This window comes from Clinocottus analis, unplaced genomic scaffold, assembly GCF_023055335.1.
Source record: "Clinocottus analis isolate CAN_PGR_092001 unplaced genomic scaffold, fCliAna1.0.p SCAF_25, whole genome shotgun sequence".
Classification (NCBI taxonomy): domain Eukaryota; kingdom Metazoa; phylum Chordata; class Actinopteri; order Perciformes; family Cottidae; genus Clinocottus; species Clinocottus analis.
Genome location: NW_027175987.1, coordinates 1,561,657 through 1,587,699, shown reverse-complemented (window position 1 = coordinate 1,587,699; position 26,043 = coordinate 1,561,657). Strand labels below are relative to the sequence as shown.

Here is a 26,043-nt window from a genome sequence, read left to right as displayed (position 1 = left end):
GCCTTCGTGCCATTTCTGCCTCATTTCACGTGACCGGGCTTGGTTCGCCATGTTTTTTTTGTTTGTTTTGTGTTTGTTGCCGAACCCGTGGGGCTCAGCTGCTGGCGGCACTTCCTCAAACGCCGACCCCTGACCCCTCGGGTCTCGGGCCAAACTGTCGGCCTGAGGTGAAGGGTCACAGCGCTGGCTGGCTATTTATTAGTCCACTCAAGGCTTCGGCAAAGGTCACGGCACATAAAGCAGCTGGCTGATCACACAAGCACATTAACACGCACACACATTCACAAACAATACATGTACACAAAGGACACATTTAGAGCTGGACAAGCCACTCCGGTTGTGGCTGCAGGGAGCTGGGCGGGCGATGAAAGGTGAGCGTCTGCGGCCCTCTTGACCCTCTCATCTTCTGGAGAGCTGGTGTAGTCGATCAGTAACCTATTGAACACACACGCACACACACACACACACACACACGCACACACAGGCTGTGTGTGAGTGGATCCACTACAATTGAAAGTCCTCGTTGGCCCAGCTCCTATTCTTGCAAATGACCGTCTTGATGTGATTGTGGGCCTGACGGAGTGACTCACTCGGGTGTCACTTTGGGTTTGAAATAGATTTCTGCACTTTAGCGCGAACGTCCTCCTCCTCGGCCCGTCCGCACGACGCGTCGCCCGAGACGTATTTGGATAAGGATCACACGGGCGTTAGGGTGTCAGGACTGGACGGACGGCCTCAACCACTAGATTATCGTTCCACCTGGGCGGCAGAGAACCCAGAAATGGATTTGGAGGTGCTATTCTCACCATTTCAGCCCACAGCCATTCACCCATTCAGTCGAACTCTCTTATGAGGGTTGACAGCAAAAGTGTGCGCACTTGTCAGCTGAACAGATTACATTTGTTGTGCATGTACTACGCATGTGTGTGCGCGCGGGGCGCGAGTCTACTCCGCTCCTATGCATGTGTGTGTGTGTGTGTGTGTGTGTGCATGTGTCGGACCACCATAAGATTAATTACATGGTTAATTAAACCTAGTTGTTAATTAAATCTGACAACTGTGTCTAATTAATCTAAATGCAATATAATTTCCTACACCTTTCTCCAGAGGTAGGCCAGCTGGATACCTGCGTGTCAGCTCTTTAACGGCTCCGGTTTGACAGGCCCAGGTCAATATATGGCTGAACATCACGCTTCAAATTCTGCCGCCGTAAAAAAGACACATTTCAAAAAGCGCTGCAGTCTCGTGGCGGCGTAAATCAGTCAGGGTCACTAATGCCGCTGTATATTTGACGACGGAGCGAAACAAAGACTTAAACTGCGCTGCTGGAGGTGATATATCGGAGGGAACGAGGACACCATGAGGCGAGGCGAGCTCGTCTGTACCAGACAAACAACATTAGCGTGCGGTAGTTCAAGGAATCAGACGGTGTTGTTCGACCTTCGACCCCCGGCTCAAGTTCAGGAAGTTGGAGTGTGTGAGGTGCGTGTCTGTCTGAGAGGGCAAATCTGTTGGCGGCACTAATATTCATCATTAAAGAGTTATAATATTCTACGTTTTAGAAAATGTTCCAGGTGTCCTGTGCATCTTGTTTACACACCTTCATGCTGATTCATGTGTTCGCTGTCTCCATATAAAGCGATGCCTCTCTCTCTCTAAGCAGTGTTTGGCTGCACGGCGTGAGTTAGTAATGACTGACCCAGGGGGCCGCTGCTTTTTAGTGATGCTATTTAAATATAATACAGTAATATTGTGCTTTTTTTCCCCTCCTTTTTTGATTGTAACTTTCTTTAAGATTCACCTCCCAAAGTGACAGTCAACCGTTGAGTGTGTGTTCACGCTCAGAGGGTGTGGCACAGGTAACAGTAAAAGGTTTGTGTGTGTGAGCGCACATGCTTTTGTGACTGTTACGGGGAGTGTGTGTGTGTGTGTGTGTGTGTGTGTGTGTGTGTGTGTGTTTGCGTGACAGAGAGAGGGAAAAGCGAGTGTCAGGGTCGAGGCGTGTGAATCCCCGGGGTGATGAAGGGTCTGTCTCTCTCTGATTAACTCTGGCTCCTCGGTCCCCGCAGACCAGCGGCCTGATCAAGTCTCTATCGCGAGGCCCCTTGCTGATAACGGCTCCTCATTCCCGCTGGTCACCGCCCCCCCCCCCACCCTCACCCGCGGGATCACAGAGTGAAAAACAACACGGCTCCCAGGAGCCGCACACGCGCGTCGTCGCGGGGAGCGAGGAATGCGCCGCGAGATGAAGCCAGATTGCTCTTGATTTTTTTGTTAATGTTCGATTTTTATTTATCATTTGCGGCCTCTCCGCTGGCCACGCCACGTTTGTTGTGGTGTCGCGAAAAAATCGCGGCGCGCTGCCGTGCTATAAAAGTGACATTTAGAAAAACGCAGTCGGCTTATTTGTTTCCTGGAACCAAAGTGCTCGCTCGGCAACGCGCGTACAGCGTCAGTTACAGGTTTGGTTTGGCTCGGCCCAGTTTGGCTCCATTTGGCCCGTTTTTTTGTTTTTTTTTGAAGGCACCTCTTCCTCGGCTCTGTCCTACTGGCCCCCATTGTGAGCGATGATGTAGACTTTGTGGACTCTCCAGTTTGGGAAAGATAATGGTATATAATGTGCTAATCCTCAGATCTGGGGGACTGGTTGACAGCTAATCCAGGGGAATGTGGTGGGATTGGAGCCCTGGCCGCGCTCCCAGAACTGGAGGCCTCCGACTGGCTGGATCGCTGCTTGGCTTCACCCCTGGATGGCGATTCTGCTATCATAGCCACTCGAAAAACCCGCGCGTAAACACTCGAACATTGTGTGCCAATCACACACCCGCACTTGCATGCAAGACACACACACACACACACACACACACACACACACACACACACACACACACACAAAAAAAAAGTCTCAAAGTGAAGCGAGATGATACGGTATCATAAAGAGCCGGGACACTCTTGTACCCCTGTAAAGTAATTTAAGTGGTCTCTCTTGTCGCCTTAATTGTCGGAGTTGTGTTTCTGTCCTTCCTCTTCACGCCGCCGTTTCATCATGTTTATTTCCTAAAAGAGATCCGGGCGTCTCGCGGCCCCTCTTTTTCTGCTCGAATTTGGATGTTCCTCAAAAGAACACTTTGTTGAGGAGACGTGTTTGATTATCAGAACATGGCACGTCTTTAGTAACTCAATATTAATGATTAAAGGACGAGAGCTTTTGTGATGAAGAAAGCATACATATTGACGAGCGAGGAGGCACGTTCGTTCCACACACACACACACACACACACACACACACATATATTCTTGCTCACATTAAAGCAGGCGGAAGAATGAGTCTCTGTTTTCGCTGCACACACACACACACACACACACACACACACACACACACACACTCATGCACGCACTTGCAATCACAGACAAACAGTCTTTCAGGAGTTGATACACTCGGCCTTGTTGTTGCAGACATTTTGCTTCGCCCCGGCCAGAGGTTGCAACCCCGAACATCTGCGATTCGTGCCAATCCGGGTCCACCGCCTGCGGAGTGTCACAGATTTAGTGCCACAAGTGCGTCATTCACGTCGCAGCGCTTCACGGACGGCACTCGGCACTCGGCCCTCCGCCGGCTGACGAGAACTGTCGTGACTGTTGAGATGGAAAGAGTCAAATAAGGGCATCGAGACGTCTTCTCCGAAGCTGCACTAAACATTCTCTGGTTCAAGCTTCCCAAAGGAGAGCTCGATGAGGTTGTCTTTCATGTCATTGTAAATTGAAAAATTCTTTATTTTTGATCAAATTCTCGATGCGCAATCTTAACTCGGTCTGGGCGGTAATTCAATATGATAATTACGACATAAAAATCTATAGATGGACATATTTGAACAATCATTTTCTACAATTTCACTTACAAGTGTTCACTTTGCACTCAAGTTCTGAACGCAATTATGAAATACACAATTAGGCTTCACTATGTGGTTAATTCAGAGACTTTTCATTTTTGGAATAACCAGAAAACATTGTATATGGGAATGAATATCGTTTTATTAGATATGAATTGACGTATCGCCCTCATCTGAATACGCCGTATTGGACTCTGCAAAAAGGGGTTGTGTGCAGATATATGTAGACTGAATGAATTTAGAGCCGCAACCATTACTAATTAATATATTCATCACCTATTAATAATCACTTAGTCCACACAATGTCAGAAAGTAGTGCAACATGCCCGTCACAATTTCCCAGACAGCGAGCGGTGATGACGTCAGCAAATGTCTTGTTTTGTCCGATCAAAACCCAAAGATATGACGTTTTCTTTCGTTAGAAACAACACAAGGAGCAAATCTCCACATTTCATTTGCTGACACAAGCAGTTTTCCCTAAAAAAAAAATCAATCAATCGTCAATCCAAATTTTCTGTCCATCGGCCGATTAAAGAAACGGCTAATTGTTTTAATAAATGAACGTGGAAGGGGATAAAAACAATGGAAGAAGAAGAAGTTGCAGCCCTTTAATGTGCCGTGTTCCCAGCATGCAGCGTGCAGACGGAGAGGTGGACGGAGGTGCTCTGTTGGCTGTTGCCCGGGGATTCTTTGAGAGGGTTAAACATTTGTTCGGCTGGTCCACAGTAACAGGTGGCACGAGGGGAGGAGCTGCGCTCTGTAAACAACCGTTGATGGCCGAGCCTTTGTCTGGGCTTTGTGTGTGATTTTGTGTGTGTTTTCCATCCCCGCAACTCCCTGTGTTGCCGCACCAGGTGCTCACTCGCCTTACTTTACCGCCACACGTCTGCTGAAGCCCTTCCTTTCCTTTCATAGCTGTCTTTGTCTCTGTCCTTTTTCTTTTTTCTTTTTTCTTTTTTTTTTGAAAGACAGAATTTACTCATCCTGCACTGTTTTCCCTGCTTCGATTCCTCTCAGGTCTTTTTCACCCCCCCCCCCCCCCCCCGTCGCTCTTTCTTTCCTTTCCTCTCTGTTCCATGCTCTCTTTCTGATCCTCCCCCTCTCTCCTTTTGCCTCCCTCCCTCCTTCCCTCCCTCCCTCCCGCCACCTCTCCTCTCGCATCCCTCCCCCTCTCTCAGAGGAGATTGATTGGGTAATCTGGCTGGGTGCCAGCAGTGCCCGCTTTCTTGCTCGGGGGAAGGAGAGAAGCGGGGGCGACATGACGACATGCAGGAATAATAATAACACCCATAACACAGGCAGAGTAGGTACGGATGGAGGGATGGAGAGAGAAAAGAGGCAGCAGAGGAATGGAGTCAGCGTTGGCACGGCCATGTCTCCTTTCATTCTCCTGGCCGTTGCTCCGTTTAAATATAGCCCACACACCGACGGCATGCCACAACGTCGTGTCTCCATTTCTGTCCGTCTCTATCTGTCTTTCAATCCCTCCCTCCTCCCACCTTCCCCTCACCTCCTCCGTTTGCGTCCGTGTCGTCTTTTAATATCAAACGGCGCGTGGAGTGCGGGCTGCCGGCAGACGGGCGTCGAGCGCGATGACGCTGTCTTTGTGTGCCGTTGTTTACCGCCGCTGCCGTCTCTAAATGAAAAGGGCCAGTTGGCTCTTCGGTCTGTGTGTGTATACCTTCTTTTTTTTTTTTTTTTTTTCCTATCTGAGGGAAGCAACAAAGCCTGAAAGTGCTGCCCTCAAGCTGTGTGTGTGTGTGTGTTCGGCTGGAGGTCTGGAAGTGACAGAAGCGGAAGATCAAATATTGTTTATGATTCCCTCCCTCACAGGTTCATTCCGGGCGAGCTTAAAATATGCCGCGGTTTAGCATTTGATCTCGACTCCCGCGAGCGCGAGCTCCTGGATCTGTGTTCGACAGAGACGGACATGAAGACGGACAGATGGAGACAACAAATCAGGGACAGGAAGACGAGCGGCGGGAGGGACGAGGAGGACACATGAGGCGGGAAGCAGGAAGGAGTTGGAGAAGAGGGAGGTGGGGAGAGGAGGATGGGGGGGTTGCATCGGCGTGCAGGAAGAAAGAGGCGACGCTGGGGACTTTTCTTTTAAGTCCGCCTTTTTCATACTTTATCTGAGTTTTGGTACGAGCTGCGTCCCGCATGTCGCTAGACGGAGCAAAGCCCGAGCAAAGTTATTGCAGAAAGCCAAAGAAAACCCTGCAGCGTTCACTTCCCCTCCTTGCATGCAGATTTCCAACCCCAGTCCCATTTAATTTCCCTAACCCAGTTACCCATGAATGCCCTCTTAGTTGCAACATCATCATCCATAAAATTCTAACGCATGCTTTAAATGAATACTACATTTCTGGGAAATAGTAGGAACTCCTCAGGGCATTTGTTTATCTCTCCCGGAGAAGAAACTAGGAGGTGAACTGCTGCCAATTCTGTTTCGGCTTAGTCCTTTCCAGGAAATAGATTATGGTTCAATAATTTAAAAAAGAACAACAGCATTCATCACTTGTTTGCCTCGACTGTAACCAGTTTACTGTGGAGAATTGAAGTGAGCAATTTGTAAGGGGGTTGGAAGTTCAAGGGCGACCTCCCGTGCCAGAGGTGTTTCTGTCTGTGGCGTCTCGTCTGTGGTGTTTTCTCCTGGCTGTGCTCACACATCTCTCTCTCGCTCTCTCTCTCTCTCTCTCGCTCTCTCTTTGAAGTTCACCGACACTAGCGACTCCCAAACCACATCCACTTACATTATCCATTTATCCATTGTGTAAAGAGAACAAAATGGCATAAATTACTGCAATTACGATGCTTCTGCTGTGTTCTGCTTCTGCTTACGTTGGCGACTTGCTGACTGTGTGTTTTTATAACTTTGTGTCTCGACTATGTGGGGAGAGGGGCCGCCCAACCCGGTATAATGGTCCAACAATGGAAGGTAACTTTTTGTGAGCGTTTCACTTGCCCGAGAAGCTCCCTGTTCTCCCCTTGCAGAGCGAAGCCCGGAGCAGCGCTCCATTACTGCCGCTCCTCATTAGGCCCAAAACACTGACGATGGTTACGAGGATTGTCAGGCAGGTCCCGGGGAGCGAAACCTATCTCTTAAACACACACTCCTGTTGGTTCACTCTGGGAGTTGTGAAGCCATTTCATTCTTTTTACCGCCCAGTCCTCAAATTAAATCTGCTGCCGTGCTGAACATAATATGAGACAAGTTTGAGGTTGTTTTTTTTTTCCGAAGTCGAGCTTGATTGCTTGCCGTTGTACGGGTCCAGGAGCGCGCGTTAACTGACCGCCAAGGAATTTAGCGTTTGGCAAGTTGCGCCGGTGGAGGGAATGAAGAAGTGGGACGTTCTGTGAAAGTGTCTGAGGACACTTTTAAAGCTGCAAGATTATGGATTAAAACGGGAGTCACGATGTCGGAGATCAAGATTGTCACTCAGAAATAAACTCTGTACACACGTATGCAGAACTGTTTATGTAATACAAGTGTATGTGTGTGTGCTCAGCAAGTCACACAGATGAGATGTAACATAGGACGTATTGTAATAGTAAAATATATTTATATATGTCCTGCTAACAATTATTATAATAATACCAATAATATTTCTTATGATAATACACTTAATTTGTATAGCACCTTTCATGCAAGAGATGCGACACATTACAATAAAGGAAAATAGACACAAATTAAACATAAAAAACAGGGATTGAAGGCCGTAGTTGTATGTAATACACCATTAATATTGTATAATACCTTGAATGCAAAACACAAGAAGGAAAATCAAACCCACTGAATAATAATGAGATAAATTTAAAATATTAAAATCATATACGTGCTGCAAAAAGGAGCCTGAGCCTATTGAAGGGCTTAAAGTGGCCGGCCGTACTCCATTTGTTTTACCTAAAAAAAAGTCATTTGATTCCCAGATGTCTCTTTCCCAGAATAAGTAAACGGGGAAAGTATTTTTGGGCCCATTGGCATCAGGTGACGCACCCGGAAGTATTAATTCCACGCTTTGGCTTCAAAGCCCCCGGCGCTTTTCCTGAGGGCTTCTTCCAGCCCCGAGAGCGGCCTCTTTCCTGGGACGCCTTCACCGGTTTGCGTGGCAGTCGGGTAACAATTCTCCGAGACGCTTCGGTGAGAAAACCCACCAGAACGTGTCAGAGCGAGGCGGGACGTGCGAGGCGGCCCGGCGGTTTGTGCCGTTAGTCTTTGTAGATAGCGGAGCTTCCTCTCGCACCACCTTTCTCACTCTCGTGGTGAAACCTCCAGTGCTTGTTTCAATTTCAGGTGTGAGTTACCCTGCCGCCACGCCGATTGTGGAGTCGGTGCTTTTTTTGACTGTTGTGGTCAACCCCAAAAAATGGCCGCACGACATCACATCGCGGGCGCTTGGTGACTTGCTTCTCGGCGAGCAAACATTCGTGCCACCAGCTCGCAGCTTTTACTCGCCCATCCCGCCCGTCTGCTTGGTTTATTCGACCTGTTGCATGCTGGTGCATGTCACAGTGCCTTGTCACTTTGGGATTTTGAACCATTTAAAAAGCAAAAGGGAATGTAGATTGCTTTGAGAAGTTGCAACCAAAAAAAAGGAACTTCAGCTTCCCTTCGTCCCGTCAAGTCACGGCTGCGTCTCTGCTGGACAATTGAGTTTGAGTTCCATCCTTTTAAACACGACAACGATCCTGTTTTCTACAAGTCCGCGGCACTCCTTTTTCTTTTCTTCCTCACGTCTTTGTCCACTCGCACAATCCTTCTTCCTCGCACACGCGCTCATGCACACACTTTGTACTGCCCTCTCTCCTTTGCCGCTGCCCGTCTTTGTGGCAGTGGGCAGACTTGTCGCTGGCAAACGTCGCAGCCTGGCACAGTGTGTCCCTGGCACAGCGTGTGTGTGAATGTGTGTGTGTGTGTGTGTGTGTGTGTGTGTGTGTTTCTGCTGTCTGTTGCTCAGCTCTGCCAGTCTAACCAGTCTCAAGTACCAGCTGGGCACCCAAACTCCCAACCAAAATAAACTGGCTGCTCTATCAATGAGCCCATGAGTTAAAGCGTGTGTGCAGAAGTGTGTTTGCGAGCGCGTGTGTCTCTGTGTGTGTATGTGTGTATGTGTGTGTGTGTGTGTGTGTGTGTGTGTGTGTGTGTGTGTGTGTGTGTGTGTGTGTGTGTGTGTGTGCGTGTGTGTGTGTGTGTGTGTGTGTGTGGTGCAGATCGGACACCCTGCTTATTAAGTCTCATTGAACCGAGTGGTGAAACAAACACAGTCCTTCCTCAGATGAATGCCGGAGATGCTCGCCAGTCTCAACTTTGCGGCACACTGAGGCCGTCCCTGCTAGGATTAAAGACTAAAACAATTACAAAGCCTTATTTGCAATTCAAATTCACCTAAATGCAGACTTAATCCCCCCCCCCCTTCTTTTTTTTCTCTTCCAAAGGCAGTAATAACTGGGAAGCAGAATAAATGTGCGAGGGAGATCCAGTTCAAGCCTCTGTCGAGGTTTTACAGTTTCTAAAATAACACTTATAAGTTATAGGGGGGGATAATGAATGTGCTTTGAGCTGGTCGAGTTATATTTGGAGAACAGTTTGTTTCTGAGAAAAAGCCTGTCTTTGTAACGACGGGATAAATGCACAGAATCAGCAGGGGAGCCGCCGAGTCTCTCACCCGAGTCGCGCTGCACATCCTCACAAATATTTGCATTTGAGCTTTCTCTGCATGCGCGCGTGTTTTTTTAATTTATTTATTTTTTTTACATATGCTCATGCATGTGCGTTAAGGTGTGCATCTGTCCTGATGGCGGGGGCCACCGTGAGCGTGCTTTACTGCTGCCCAGGGTATATTTACAGACAGTGACTTTAATGCAGTGTAATGATTATTTTTATTCCAGGTACTTGGGCAGCCCGTTCACTCTGAGTGGAATGACTCCCCATTGGCCCACTGATTACCTCTGTGGCTGCTGCCACACCTGGCTCCTCCAGTTCCTCTCTCTCTCTCTCTCTCTCTCTCTCTCTCTCTCTTCTCCGTCGCACCCTTCAGAACTCCCCCCCTCCGCCTCCCTTTTTTTTTATTACTACACCGTCATCTGTTCGTCCCGCTCTCGGTGCATCTTTCACCGGTCGTCATTTTCTTCGGTCTCTCTCTCTCTCTCTCTCTCTCTCTCTCTCTCTCTCTCTCTCTCTCTCTCTCTCTCTGATCGTATCCGTATCGTCCTTCCCTCGATCACCTCAGCTGTCTAACTCTGCACCTATGTGCCTCCTCTTTTGCTCCCTAACACTGCAGAGGTGTGTGTGTGTGTGTGTGTGAGTGTGTGTGTGTGTGTGTGTGTAGATGCTGGCCACGTCACTTCTGTGTACTACAGAGTTTCCTTGACATGTGTATCGAAAACCAAAATGCGCCAGAAGTGCAGACAGACCTATAGAGAATAATTGAAATCAGCCGCTTGTTTACTTTTAGGTTTCAGGCTTAACTCTCGTGTTCACGCCCTCTGTATCTGTCCGTCATCCGGCGTTTGTCTTCTTGGTTGGAACTGAAGACTTGTCAGGTGCTAAGTTGAGGTCATTGCTTTCTTCCCCTCCTCATCCGAATGTGTTGAAGTCAACATCGCGTTAGTTTTTCTAATCTTCCGGCCGCGGGTCTTTCTCTCCTGCTTTTCCACTTGACAGAACCCTTCTCACGGCTCTCACCCCGAGCCCGCGAGTACACGCCGCTGTTCTCCACCTCGCTCCCTCGGTTCCACCCTCACACTTTCCCCTTTTCTTCACCCGAGAGGACAGCGAGCGGCTCGCTCGAACTGCTAAGACAAAAATGTTTTGTTTGTACTCGCTGCATTGAGAGTACAAGTGAGCACTTTGGACGGCGTAATGAGATAGAGCTCTCGGAAGTCCAGAAGCGAGAGCGTTACATTTAAAGGGATAGTTCGGGTGTTTTCAAGTGGAGTTGCATGAGGCACTTATCCAGAGTGATGATCATCTCCAGTGGATGACGCTTGGCACGCCCCCGGTTCAGTGTGAACGAAGCAATTCAGCAGTTTACCTTGACGGGGAGGCCGACATTTCTGACAAGGAAGTGAAGCGTTTGTATCCATCGGCGCTCTGGCCGAAGCCACGAGACTCCATTGAAAGACACTTTTACTTAGCGGGACACCGGGGCTTTGACGGTCTCCCCGCTGCCTCGACCTGTTTTGTTTGTGAAATCCGAACGAAGAGAAGTCACACGATGACAGGGCGGACGTAGACCAGCAGCTACACCGTTTTCTGGAAGGTCAAGTTTCTGTTTTCAGTGGAGCCTCGTGGCTTCGATGAGAGCAGAGATAACGGCTACAGATCCTCGTTGGAAAACATTTACTATATTGGTCCCACAGCAAGGTAAACCCGGTGAAAATACAAAATATAGCTTATTCTTGAACTGGTATTGATTTTTGTAGGTCTTTCTTTTTGGTGGCTAAAATATGTTCTCCCCTTGCCCCCTTCTACAGCAGTACATGTGTCAGTCCTTTAGGCGATATACTGGCTGTGGATAAGTACCTCATTCACCCCGAACTACACATCCAAACCATCGCTTTCACAGGAGGTTTATCGTTAAAGCAGTTTTTTGGAAAGAAAGAGTATAACTGTGAAGCATTTCCATCTCCATACTCATGCTTCTATACTTGGAGTTCATCTTTTGTACAGAATATGTGTTATATATTAATGTGTGTATGTGATGTAAGTGAGCCTGAAGGTCGCCGTAGTGTCAAAGGCTGCCGTTAGGGGTTAATTCTTCTAAGAAGGCCAGAAAATCCCCAAATCCACATCATGTACTGAGTAACAACTGCAACGTGTGAACTTCCAACCTGCTGTCTGCATGTAAGCCTTAAGATCAGTGTATTTATATCTCTCATGATGAACTTCAGGGGATAAATAGGGCAGCACATCTGTTTGGTTATTGACTGAATGTTTGTGCTTGTTCGAGCTTCGGCGCGTGTTGGCGTGTGCATGTTTGCGTCCGCGGAAAAACGGAAATATCCAAACGACCCAAAGTTCTCAGACATGCTCACATCCTGTACATCTGTGATTCCTCTTACGCGTCCCGTCTGCGCCATCTGATCTGGTCCCCCCACCCCACCCTCCACCGCCTCTCCATCACATCTTTTCTGTAAAAAAAAAAGTGACATTTGGAATGGAGAGATCCACTGCACTGCACTGCACTCTGAAAAGGTCAGCTTTCACTGAGGAAGGGTGCGCAAACCAGCCGACGCGCTGCGAGTGTGTGTGTGTGTGTGTGTGAGAGACCAGAGAGAGATTTTCTGTGGCCAGTCGGAGCAGCTCAGTCTGGTTGGACGGACCACAGATTCCTGCTTTGTGTCGGCTCGAGTTTCGTACTCTGTGCGAGGAAAGCCACGCTGTTCTGAACTGAGCTGCTCTCTTCTGTGCTGAACTGTTCTGCTGGATGCTGTAATCTCTTCAGTGCATGGCCAGATTACTGTCTGCTCCATATTGTCTGGTGGCGGGCTGCAGGATGGAGGGATGGCAGAAGGAGGGGAGAGAGGGAGGGATGGAGGAGGCTATGCTCTGATCTGCCGCTACATAAGAAAGATTACCTTTTTATTAATGTATCCATCTGGGCGTTTGCTATATTTGGTTGTTTGTCCGGTCTATTTGTTTGTGTGGAAGAACATACTGTGTAAACCTTATGGGATTTCCATCGAGATAAATCAAGGCTGAGATTAATGGACATATGTGTCAACCAAATGACTAAATTGTAACACAATTATGATAAGATTACATTCAAATATGCGATGAATTCCCTTTGAGATTAGTAGATTAATTCTTTGTGCTATTCACCCCAGAAATGTTATTTTTAAATAGAATTACTTTTAGTCAAGAAAAATGAAGAAATTTGAGTATTGAATAACCCCCCCAAGCCCACACCACCACACACACACACACACACACACACACACACACACACACACACACACACGCCAACAGCACAACCACCCCCACCCTTCTACGTGTCTTCCTCTCCATCTCTTTCTGTCTCCTGTGCAGAAATGATTTCCATTCCTGCTGAATTAATGAGGTTCTGCTGAACTGAGAAAAGGCAAGGGGAGTGTACACACACACACACACACACACACACACACACACACACACACACACACATATACACACACACAGACGCAGGCAGGGAGACACACAAACACAGTCACACTCACACACATTCTCAAAGGCACACATCTACTACGGCCATATTTAAGTCTGTGTTCACACTCACACATGCACACAGGGATTCACTGAAGCGTGGCCACTTCTTGCTGTCTCAAAGCACAAACGGTATATTGTTTTAACGTAAAATTGAGGAAATGTAGACGGAAATAGAGTCGGACAACGAGCACAAATGAAGCCAAATCTGAGGCGCGACATCAATCTCCATGCAACTGGTATATTTTCCAACGCACATGAACGTGACATATTTAATAAACATCGACAGCGTCGCAGAAGCCAAAACATCTTCATTGGCTCGTGGCGGCTGGCTGCAGAATGGGTTAGAAACCCCGCCCCCTCCATGTTAGCGCATTGGACCGGGGCCACGCTAAAAAAAAAAATCGACATGGTCGTGGAGCCGGGGGGCTCAGGAACAGTTTCAAGAGAGGAGATGTAACTTCAGCGTTCTGTAACCGTCACTCGTCGGCGTAATAGAGACGTATTTATAGAGATGTTGTGGTTAGTTTCGGTGTCACCGGCAATATCAGCCATGTTGCTCACGCTAACGAGCCGCGGTGGAGCTCGCCACGTGATTGGCTCGGGCGGGTGTGAAGGCGGGATTTTGAAACCACGCCTCCAGCCACCACGGCGCAGAATGGGGCTCTTAATATTGTCAAGATCTTCAGACGGCAGTTTCCGTATCTGGGATTTCTTGGCTTCACTTTTTGGACATTGGGAGGAAGAGGAGACGCGTCGTCCGTCTATATAGTCCATGATCGGTCCCAGTCACCATGGAAACACACTACTCTGTGTATTTATTTATTTACACACACACACACACACAGATATCGACGCACGTTTCCCCCTGTCACTCCACATTAGTCTCTGTCTCTGCTTGGACTGAACTCAATCTTAAGAAGAATCAGCCTCCACTTTGCTCTTGATGCTCATGTTCATTATCTACTGATCACAAAAGTCAGGTGATCAGTCAGGTGATCAGTCAGGTGATCAGCCAATCAGGAGCCAAGCTCTCTCTCTCTCCCCTCAACCAAAAGGCCCGACGAGCCTGACGGGCGGCCCGAGTCTGGTTCAAACAGTAGAAACACACGCGAAAGAGTGTCAAAAGGATGTAATTGCGGTGCAAGCGGCTGTTGTGATGTGCCAGCTTGTGTGCCACTTGAAAAGCTCCATCAAGGATCGGCTGAACAAAGAGACGCAGAAGTACCGACCGACAAAAGTACCGACCGACAAAAGTACCGGCTGATTCTGCTGATGTTCTTCCTTGTTGAGCTGTTTTTCTCCTTTTCGTCTTCTCCTTCTTCTTCAAAAAGCTCGACTAATGCGCAGAGTCTTCAGGTGTGCGGGCGTCGCGGGGAGCGCGAGAAGCACGCAGACAGACCACATCTGGCCACATGTGAAGCTTGAGACAAGTGAGAGCGTCTTCAGATAACACTGACTGGAGGCAAACTGGAGCTTTCTTTCTCTCTCTTCCGCCTTCGATCTTTTTTCTTCTTCTTCTTCTTCTCCAGCCTCCCTTGCTGGCTTTCTTGATTAAATGCACATGATCATGCACATTCAGCCGCGCGCACGGAAAATGCAACCTCTCTCCTTCTCCCCGCTCTCTGCTGTCTCAGTGTTTTTCTTTCCCCATTTATCATCACTGAAGCAAAGGAACCGATTCCAATTTCATGTGTTTTCATTCCACTCCTCTATTTGCTTATTTCTTCATCCCCCTGTCTCTATTTTGATCTCAGGCAACCAGTCAGCAGTCAATAATCTGTTAAACAGCATTGATCGCCACCATTTAGTTTCCTGGCCAGCTACTTAGGTTGTAAAGCTGATCAATGGCTTTGAATGGGAACCACCTAGATAGCGGATTGACTGCTGGGACGCGCACTGCAATCATATCATTTGTTTTCATTTGCTGTTCAATTATTTGTTGTAATGGCTGCTGTCAAAAACACCCCCATGCTGGCCCACAATGCCTCACAAAGCCCTAAAAACTGGAGAGTGCACACTGTGCCGGTGAGCTTGATTTGCTCTGCACACCTTGATTCAGGACCACCTCCACCCACTCTCTCTCTCTCTCTCTCTCTCTCTCTCTCTCTCTCTCTCTCTCTCTCTCTCTCTCTCTCTCTCTCAGCAGAGGAAAGACGTTATATAGTAAACAGCCTGAGAGGAGCGGTGTCACGTGTCAAAATGCTTATAGGAATGAGTTCCTGTGTGTGAGTGTGTGCGTCTGTGTAGGGGGGGTAACGTTTGAGTGTGTGTGTGTGTGTGTGTGTGTGTGTGTGTGTGTGTGTGTGTGTGTGTGTGTGATTTGTGAGTGCATGCAGATGGTGCTCATGCCTGGATGTGTGGATGAAGTCTGACCCAGACTGGACTTCCTCTGCCCAAGAGCCCCTTCCTGAAATCATCAATCACTTCTTGTGTCCGTGTGTGTGTGTGTGTGTGTGTGTGTGTGTGTGTGTGTTTTTAAGTATATACAATCTCTTACATTGTTTTAATGAATAAGACTTCTTTGCTGAAGAAATTCTGAAATGTATCAGTGTTTATTTTGAATATTAAGAACTTCTGATTTTGAAAATACCATTTGTCGGTCATGCAACCATTTGGTGCTTTCTTTTATAATTTTGAAGGACTACGGTGCATAATCCGTACGATATTTGCATCTTCCGCAAACATATTCCCCTAATCTAGAAACATTTTCTGAGCTGTGATGGTGCAAAACGACCACAGTAAACTGCAATGGTCAGCATCCGTTTGACACAGGGACCAATAAAATTGGGATGCATTTTGAAAAATCTGTCCTAAAATGATCCATAAACGTCTTCCATCCGTCATCTCCCCCGTCTCGATGACTCAAATGATATTACAGCACAAACACGGCCGTGAAGTTTTGCAGCTGAGGGCAATTTTTTTCCTTTTTTTCTATTATCAATGTGGTATTATCAAAGTATAAATGTTGTTTTTGAACCGAGATCACAGGAGGTAGAATCATGGGAGAGATTTCAGGTACTAAGAGATAAGGTGCAGAGACATTCCTCCAAAGTTGAGGCAAGAATTTAACCTTGAGTGAGAGGAACCGTGCTTGGGATTCAATACTTCACTGCCAGTAAATGCGCTTCAGTTACAACCGTCTCTCTGAAGACACTCATAATTTCAGTGTGTGTGTGTGTGTGTGTGTGTGTGTGTGTCTATTAGCGCTGATCTTTGTGAATTGGACTGTTTTTGCAATGAGGCTCATTTGTAGAACGTAATCTACGCACGCTACCTCATTTAAATACACCCAACACCTGGTCTATCCTATTGATTATTAGCAAAATAATAGTTTCTGCATTAGTTTTAAACTCTTTTCTCGTCCTCACTCACTTGACCCGGCTTCATTTCCACATTAAAGATGACCCCCTGCAGATGTGTGTCTATTGATTGTTATATTACAGGCAGGGTCTGCTCAGTCTTTTCAACTTTTCTTTTTTTTTTGCCTCATCTGGCACCAACTTTACTCTTTTTCTACTGTAACTCCCTCCCTAAATCTCTCTGACTCTTTTCTTCTTCTCCTTCTACCTCCCCTGGTTTTATTGGAGAAGGAGTGTCCCCCTCCCCCTGCTTGTTTGAAGTGGCCTGCTCATATATCACAGCCTTCCCTCGCAGGATATCCTCCCTCTTCCTGCCTCTCTCTCTCTCTCTCTTTCTCTCGTTCTCCCTCCCTCTCTCTCTCTCTTAACCCCCCTTTCTGTGAGCTGGGGGAGGTGGAGGAGGGGAATACCTGTTAACTCTATTTCTTTCCCTCAATTTAACACTCTTCCCATAGACCCGGCGGACATGCTCCCACACACGCGGGTGATAATGTTGGATGTCTGCACAGAGGAGCTCAGCTTCACATGAGGTCATTTGCAAAAATACCATGTCAATGAAATTTGTCCTAAAGGGCACTTCCACTGAAAGATTTCCCTCCAATGAACGGCTGATTTTATTTCACTTGGTTTTGATTCCTGGATTAAAACAGTCGTGATTTGTTGTCCTACTTTTGACGTAGTTTCTACTGAACTTGATGTGGGATTTTGCATTCATACATAACTAAAGAGAAGTGTGCGAGGACTCGAGAACATGCAGTCTGACTGTAACCGGAGGGTGTCAACGCTCTGATTATTGAAACTGTCATGTGCACAAATTGTCTTGTTTATCTTATTTGCATTATGGTGGTCATGATTGCAGTATAACTTGATTAACAGGGCTGAGATGCTCATCAGTGTTTCAAATTACGCGTGGCATGTGTACAGCTTCGTCTGCTTTCTCTCGTGGCTTTGATGCCGCACACACGCCAGCGACAGTGATTTGGTTTTTATGTGAATCAACATCTCAAATAATAGGATTTTCATGATGCTGCGCCATTAATTCAATGGTGCAAAAAAAAAAAAAATTAAAACCAATAGAGTCCCTAAAACACTTTGTGGCAGACACTAACTAGACTATCAAACAGAAGAATCACAGGAGACCACGCTCTTTATATGAAAAGCATCCATCAATTGTTGAAATTCCTCACGCAACTGACTTTACGTTTGAAGGCCCACAGCACCTCTTGTGGTCATTCAAATCCTGATCGTTATCTCTCAAGGTGGAAGTGGACGTGGAACCATAAAACCACGGCAGTAGGAGGTCAGTTGTTGGGGACACAAAAGCCCCTTTCCCACTGGACAAACCCAAAAAAACATTAGCATCTGCTAACATCTGGCTTTTGTCTTTAGCGAGAAGGTTTTACGACCGGCTTTCATTCTGAGGACAAGTGACTCGGTCACAGGTATTCATCAGCTTCATCGATCGGCAGAGATGGAAACATGACACCAGGGTGAATGCGCACATTTTTGTCCCTTTTCTTATACAATGTGACGGGTGTAGAAGTGAATAAATTTAAAAAAAATAAGTTTATTAACGTGCAAAACATACAATTAATAAGCTCTCCTTAAAGCCACCGAACGACAGTCAGACTACAGTAATTTTGCCCCTCAGGTCATCGTAACACACTTCATCCTACAGAAACAAACTAAACCGTATCAAATCCATCTTGGTTAACCTTTTAATCATTACAACAATCACCAGTGATACACCAGTGACAGTGAAGTGAAAGGAAATAGTCGTTAGATTCACTCCTTAAAGCTTTAAAACGCCTTTGACGGAAACATTCATTTTACCTTCCTGATCATTGTTTTTTTTACTGTTAATCGTGTAAACGGTCAAATGAAACTAGAACTTAAAGCAGCAGATATTTCCCTCAGGAGTTAGTGGAGATCCAAAACAGAGTAAAACATGTCTGAATCCCGCGCGCTGCTCCGTGTTTGCTAGATGTGTAAGTTAGCAACTATTTGCACAAACGTTTGGCATCTCAGCGCCGTCGGTGATGATGTTGTGTTCTAACTTTTTTATGCCGCTCCGAAATTGCCAAGTACAATCCGTTATTCCAGGTTTATTTTTGGTATTGACCTGCACAGGCGGCACATTGCGACACCAGCGCGGCGTCAAAGATCAAGCTAGTTGGAAAGAGGTAGTTTTGTGATAATGTTAATAGTTAATGTTAACCGCCCGGCCATCAATGAACGTGTGTGAAGGCGTGAATGGTGACATGTAGTATTGAAGCGCTTTGAGTGTACAGGCCATTTACCATCACATTTATGCATGAATTAGCCGCGCTAGCACGGATCCTGCGTGCATGCTCGCTTTAGGAGCCGCAACAGCATTACTCATTCATTCACTCATGTTTGGGAGGGGGAGCGACGATGCTTCCAGGTCAGACCGGGGAAAGATTCAGTGCCGATTGGCCATGAGGGTGTGTGTGGGGGGGGGGGGGGGGGGGGTTGTCATTTCCTACGAATTTCATACAAAACTAATTTCTTCATTACATGAATATGAGGGCGTACTTCTACATTAGTCCTGTTTGGTTCCTTTTATTTGCCATCAGGATTACCCCGCTGTCCTTCATCGCTCCCTCTCGCAGCACAGTTTATTTGACTCTTATTCGTCCTTAATATCGTTCCTTTATGCGATTCATTATTCACTTCCTCCTTTAATTCCGCCCTGCGCTGCCTCTCTCTGTTTGTCTCTCTTTCTCTGGCTTTCTCTCCTTTTTTTTGTACTCCTTGTTTTTCTCTCTCCATGCCCTTGTTGTCATTTAACTACTTCCCCCAGCTCTGCCCTCCCCCTCCCCCTTCCTCTCTTTTCTCACCCCCCCCCCATCCTTCTGTCTCTCTCCCTATTCATATCTTACATTTTCTCTCCCCATCTCTCCATCCTTCTGCCCTTTTGCTCCTCCACCCACATCGCTTCTCTTCCCCGCCATCCCTCTCTCTCTCTCTCTCTCTCTCTCTCTCTCTCTCTCTCTCTCTCTCTCTCTCTCTCTCTCTCTCTCTCTCTCTCTCTCTCTCTCTCCCTCTCTCTCTCTCTCTCTCTTCGGCTGAGGACAAGGAGGTGAAAGCCAAGCGGATTACAGTGGCAGTTTAATCTGGCTGACCCACCAAGGGATTGCTCTCTACTTTGCTGTGAGGCTGCAGGGTTGGAGGGCAGCGGGACTCGGTGGGTGGATGGATGCGGGGAGGGGAGGAAGAACGGGGGAAAGGAAAGGGAAGGAGACCAGGTTATACGGGGGTTGGGGTACGGTGGGAGCAGAAAAGGAGGGTAAGGGAAGGTGAGGAGGAGGGATAGGGAGGAGGGATAGGGAGGATGGGAGCGGTTGAATTTGGAGAATTCTCGGGCTGAGCAGAAAGGCTCTCCAGGACTGTTTGTAGACACATACACTGGAACATGTGTGTGTGTGTGTGGGTGGGTGTGTGGGTGTGTGTGTGGGTGTGTGGGTGGATGTGGGGGTGTGTGACCGTGTGGTGCCGGAGGTGGGGGAAGGGCCGTGGTTGTTATTAAGAGATGGAATATTAATGCTACTTTGCCTCTAATTTCTTTCCATCTGTCATCAAGTTGTCCTCTGTGTGTGTGCCTGTCTAAGTCTATGAATAGATACTCTTCTGATATTAACAGACAATTAGTCTGTTCTGTGTTTCAAAGACAAAATACAAAAAATGCCCTTGGTTTGATTTTCCTTTTTTTTCTTCTTTATTCTGAAAACATCAAAATCTCATTTTACTCCGTCTTGTCAAAGTCATTCAAACTCAGGCGGCTTTCATCCACAGTTAACGCCCAGACTGAGGCCTCGCCAAATTTATCAGTTCAACGAGCACCGCGCAGGATTTTTCTTTGTTGGCTGCAGGTCATTTGTGTTTTTATTGCTATTTTTAATCTCTTGAAATGTGAACATGAAGAGCGAGGATAATGTGGCGATTAACAGTAGGGGTGCACACAAGGGCTTTGGTTGGGTTTCAGTCGACTTAAAAAACTAAAAATACGTGAACGTCGTTTCCTGTTTACCATTCATTTAGAAAGCCCGATAACCAATTCACGACAGTATAACTCCGTAAGTATATGTAGTCAGGTAGAAGAAACAGAAATAGAAATGATAGCCTTCTTTTCAAACACGTTTAGTTTGTAATAGAGCCTTTAGATTAATGGCCGATACGAGCTTTATTTGCACTATTATTGTAGATGAAATGGTTCTATTTGTTCATTCTCCCTGAAAAATATTCAATTGAGTTTCCCGGCTCAGAGTGATGTCTGCAGTACACATTTCAAGCTGCAGGTGCAACATTTGTAGGTAAAATGTGAGGCAAAGAAAGTACGCAAAGCGCGAGCTGCTGTTCATAAAGCCTGATTAATTTGAGCATATGGGAATAATAATTAAAGGTGATCAACTCATCTCTCAACCCGATTGTGGCAGCGAGGCAGTAAGAAGATATTGTTGTGAAACTGAGTGGGGAGACACAACTGGATGTGGAAGCTTTATACAAATACACATACGATGCTCTTGAATCCCACCTGTTTGAAACGCTCGACTCGGTCCTGTGTACAACCCTGTTGGGTCCATTTTTGCAGCCACCTTTTCAAATACAGAAGGTAGCACTTTGTTTACCATTTGTTTCATCATTTCATGATTGTTGTTCGAGGGGGAAATAATGAAGAATCCCAGCCTTTCGCCTCGTAACGGCTCCTTACTCCAACACAAGCTAATTTGGCTGCGGCACTTCATTGACTGTGATGAAAATGTAACGCTCCAGTCGAGAGTTTCGGCCTTGAGCGGACAAAAAGTTCATGTTTGTTCGAACGCATTGTGAGAACGCGGTTCAGACATTAACGCGCTCCAACCCGCGCATCAAGTGGCAGCAGGGTAGAAGCGTCCACCTCAAAAGGAAGTTGGATGCCAGCCTTGAGCTTGAACAAGCGACGAGGCTGTGCTGCGTTGCCTTGTTGTACAGTGCTGAATGCGGCGCGGGGGTCTGAGGCAGGCTGTGTCTGCGGCTCTGTTTGCCTCATATCAGCCTTCCTTTCATCAGTACGCCCCCGCTGTGCCGCTTCGAAGGAGGGGTCCAGTCGGCGAGTCGGATTAGCTTCCAACTGGTGCTTGCCCAGATCCTAACTCTGAAGGGGGGGCTTAACCAACCTCGCCTCAGAAAAAGACTAGAGGAAGGAACAGGAGGGAGGGAGGAGAGGAGAAGAGCTCCTGAGGGGTTGACGCTCCTCTTCAGTTGTTTACCTTGCAATTAACGTGCTGGATTGTCCTGTGAAAAGGAAGGAGAAGTCAAGTGTGTAGACTGCAGAGCAATAGGCCACCACTGATACGGATGCAGGAGCTGACGGGGTTCATTATACTGGAGGGTTGAGGTGGGAGGGGGGGAAAGGGTCGGTGCTGCCTGACACCTGCTCTGCTGCAAGAGTTCTGTTTCCACACATACACACACACACACACACACACACACACACACACACACACACGCACACAGTGTGCAGCATTAACATGTATAAAGGCAAACCCCCATACTGCGGGTGTCGTGGTCAGGGCACAGACGATGGCATCGACCAATCAGCAGCACATGCCCCCTGGAGATAAATGATCTGGACTGTGTGTGTGCGTGCATGTGTGTGCGTGCGTGTGTGTGTGTGTGTGTTATGGCACAGTGGTTAACACATCCCCCCCCCCCCCAAGCCACTGTCATCGTCGCGCCACCCTGCAGCATGGCTGCCTGGGGACCCTAATTTTAGGACACACCAGGTGCAAGTGTTTTGGGTTGGTTACATGATCTTGGATGAATGTGTGTACTGTGTGTATTTATGTTTGTGTGTGTGTGTGTGTGTGTGTGTGGAGGTATATAAAGAGCTGTGATTGTGTGCTGGGTCAGGCCCGTGTGTGTGTCTGCGAGCTGGAGTCCACGAAAGGTCAGAAATTGGGTGGAGGTGCCAGGAATAGGGGTGTGAGATGCCTGGGTGTCTACAAGGCCATGTGAGGCGTGCGCACGCAGACACACACACACACACACATCCATATACACGCACACACAAACACACACGTGCATGCAAGGCCTTCAAAGCTGAAGACACAGCAGAACAAAAGCTGGTCAAAGTGGGGCAGTTTTTCTTCCCCTCCCTCCTCCTCCTCTCTGTCCCTCACGTCTATGCCCAGCACTCTTTTCCTCCTCCTCCTCCTCCTCCTCCTCCTTCTCCTCCTCATTTTTTTTCTTCTTCCCTCCGCTCCTCTCCTCCTCCTCTCCTCTCTCACGTAAACACGATGCTGCTTTCTGGATCTGGGATGCCTGAGGGACAGAGCACAGACAGGAGCCCCGTCACCATGACAACAGCTTCTCTGAGCTGCCTGACACCCGGACGCCATTGGCTGAGGGCTGTTGGGGGAGGGGGAAGAGAGAGAGCGAGAGAGAGCGAGAGAGAGAGAGAGAAGCGGGAGGAAGTTAAGCAAGGGGTAGAAAGAGAAAAGGGAGTGTAAGGAGGAAGAGGGGGGGCATGTAGAGAAAAGGAGATAACGGAGGCAAACGACCCCATTTCTCCTCATGGGGCTGTTCATGTGCAGGTTTACCATAAGGAGGGAGGAAGCTGAGGAAAGGGGGGGAGGAGGAGGTGGGGAGGAGCAGCAGGCCTGTGTGCGCGTGCATGTGTGTTGAAGGGAGTGAACGCTTGTGTGTAAATGATCTTCTCATAGTCGTATGTGTGCATGTGTGTGTGTGTGTGTGCTTGTTAGCTCACGAGCCACTGTCCTACCTCACAGTTCATACGAGAGTTTTCTTAAGACCGAGCTCATGTCACATTAAAATGGCTTGTAACTGGAGACCGCCGCACACTAAACTCCTTCCTTTTAGGGCACGTTGAGCTCCAGTTGAAATTCGGGTTTCGCAGCTTCTGTTTCATGAGAGCTTCCGTTGCGTGACATGAGTGCAGATATTGTTGATTGGTTCATTTTATGGTATGAATAGGGAACAGTAGGGGAAATGCTTTTTGTCTCTAGTTTTAGTGTTATTAGTTAGAAAAGCATGTCGAAACAAAGAGGCTAACAAAGACGCTAGCGGCGCTTACTCGTCCCTGTGCTTTGAGCTCGATGCTAAAATCAGCTCCCCATGACCACGTCAACCAGGTAGCATCCAAGTGTTGTGTGTCAGCATGCTACATGTGCTCATTAGCACTGAACACACGCTGAGGCTCATGGGAATACCACTAGATTTTGACCCGATGAGAGCGATAGAGGAAACGTCAACGGATCACCAGCGTGATTGAAATTCATCCTCGGAGGAATATGAACGTCTGCATCAAGTTTTAAGGCAACCCATCCAATAGTGGAGACACTTTTCTTTACAGTTTGGACAAGAGGGCGGCGGACATCGCCGTCACTCGAGCCGTGCCGCTCGACGCACCTACTTTTAACTGCTATTATATTCAGACAAATAGTGAGTGAACTGGCTCTAATATGACATTCACATCTGCCGGAGCGGAGGTGCTACAGACGCACACAGTAGGAGAAAAAAAGCGAGTTAATTATGTGTTGGTGGATTTACATATTGGTCATGTATGTACTTAGCGTTCCCTTTTGTGGATCACGGGAGCAAATGGCGGAGGCGACGGGACGTATTTGGAGTAATGTCACTGCTTCTACCCACATCTCTAAAGAGCACGGAGGCCTGAGTGTGTGCAGATGTCCACTGACGTCACGGTGTGCCTTTTCGATTGAAGTCGTGTTAATCAGGGAAATCACCTGACGTGTGCTTGAACCCTCTCTGGACTTCCTGATCGTAGTGTTCTTGACAAATGAGTTGCTGGTTGAGTGAAACGCTTCATTTCAGACAGTCTTCTCTGGAGCTGCCTCGTTGGCTCAGTCAGAGAAGTGAGAGGAAGACGCAAAGTAAGAGTGTCAGAACAAAGTTTTATCAAGACAGATTTACAGATGGAAGTGGGCGAGGAAGACGGAATCTATTAATAATTAATAATTAAACTTACATTGACATTGGCATAGGCAGATTGACCTCCGGGCAAAGACATGCAAAAGACTTTCTTTGTCTCGTTTCAGTCATTTTAATTCTCTTCCTGGTTGGTACGCAGTCTCTTTGAGTGACATCATAGGTGTGTGCGAAGGCCGGGGGGCCCCCTCGGACACCGGGCTCAAATATAGAAAATAATCATGTGTAATACTGAATAAAGAGAAAAGGCTGCAGGGCTCCCGAGCAACAAGCTAACTGGTATTTAAAAACCATTAGCACTTATTCATATTGAAATGAAATCTGCTTCCGTGCTCTAGTTTGTACCAAAAGGACAGGTTTTTTTTTTGTTTTTTTTTTATTCCTCGCAATTCCGATGGTGAAAACATCCGAGTTTCACTCGGTTCCGGCTGAGAGCGAGCGGGCCGCTGATGTGGCTTAAATATTTTCCAGTGTTTGCATTACTGTACCTGCGGAAAGGCTGTGAAGTGCAATGCACTATGTTTATGTGTAGCTGGGCAGCCTGCCGGCACTGCTCGGAGGGGAAACGACAAATGAAAAGTTTGCGTATGTGCGTGTGTGTGTGAGCGTGTGTGTGTGTGTGTGTGTGTGTGTGTGTGTGTGTGTGTGTGTCTCCATGTGTACTGGGTCTTCCTGCAGTTCTGTGATCACTGGCATATTTAGACTAATCATTGAAGAGGGGGAGCATGTGTCTCCATGAATATGATCTTGCATGATGCCTGCTGTTTGTTCGTGTGTGACTGTGAGTTTGTGTGTGTGTGTGTGTGTGTGTGTGTGTGTGTGTAACCACAACTCACACAGGGGGCATAAACGTCTCAGGCTGTGCTTGCACACGTGTTGGTGTATCCATTTGCAGGAGTTTTACTCTCACACACACGCACACACACACACACACACACACACACGCACACACACACACGCTGAGACAGAGATGAATTGAAGAGAAGAAGGGGAGAGCGGTGAACGAGAGGAGGTTGCTTCTAAATCAGAACCAGAAGTTGAGACGGAGTGACGGAGCAGAGGCTCAGATAGAGGGAGGGGGGGGGGGTTGCGTGTGAGCGTGTGTTTCCGGAGTGTGTGTGTGTGTGTGTGTGTTTGTGTGTGTGTTGCAGCGCCGCAAAGCGCGGTCTGTCTGTCTGTTGGGGGTGCGGAGGTGAAGAGGTGGGGGAAAGGAGGGAGTCTGACTTGGGAGGAAGAGGAGGAGGAGGGGCGGGGGCTCGGAGGGATGTGTGGCGTTCAGTGTGGGAGAGAGAAAGAACCGCCTCATCCTCCTGCAAACAGGAGCCAACAGTAAACATGTTTTACCTCGGCTATCAATCCTTTCTCCTGAATGGAGACCCGGACCAAACAAAAAGAACCGAGGCATCTCCTCTTTCTTTCAATCTCTCCGTTTTCTTTGTCTTCTTCATTCTCCCGGTTTCTCTGTGCTTCTCTTTCATGCACTCTGTTTACCTCCTTCTTGTTCGTTTCTCTCTGCTGCTATCTCCCCCAGCCTTTATCATCGTGTGTGTGAGTGTGTGTGAGTGTGTGTGTGTGTGCGCGTGGTGTGTCGTCCCCTCTCTGGGTCTCTCTGTGCGTGCCAGTGCTGTGCTGT

The 26,043-nt window shown here is 47.6% G+C and overlaps 1 protein-coding gene across 2 annotated transcripts in view; it reads left to right on the top strand.

The window, feature by feature from the left end:
* The window catches only part of ssbp4 (single stranded DNA binding protein 4), an 88,526-nt gene that overhangs the window by 22,229 nt on the left and 40,254 nt on the right, over positions 1–26,043 (top strand). The gene's annotated exons all lie outside the window — the stretch shown is intronic.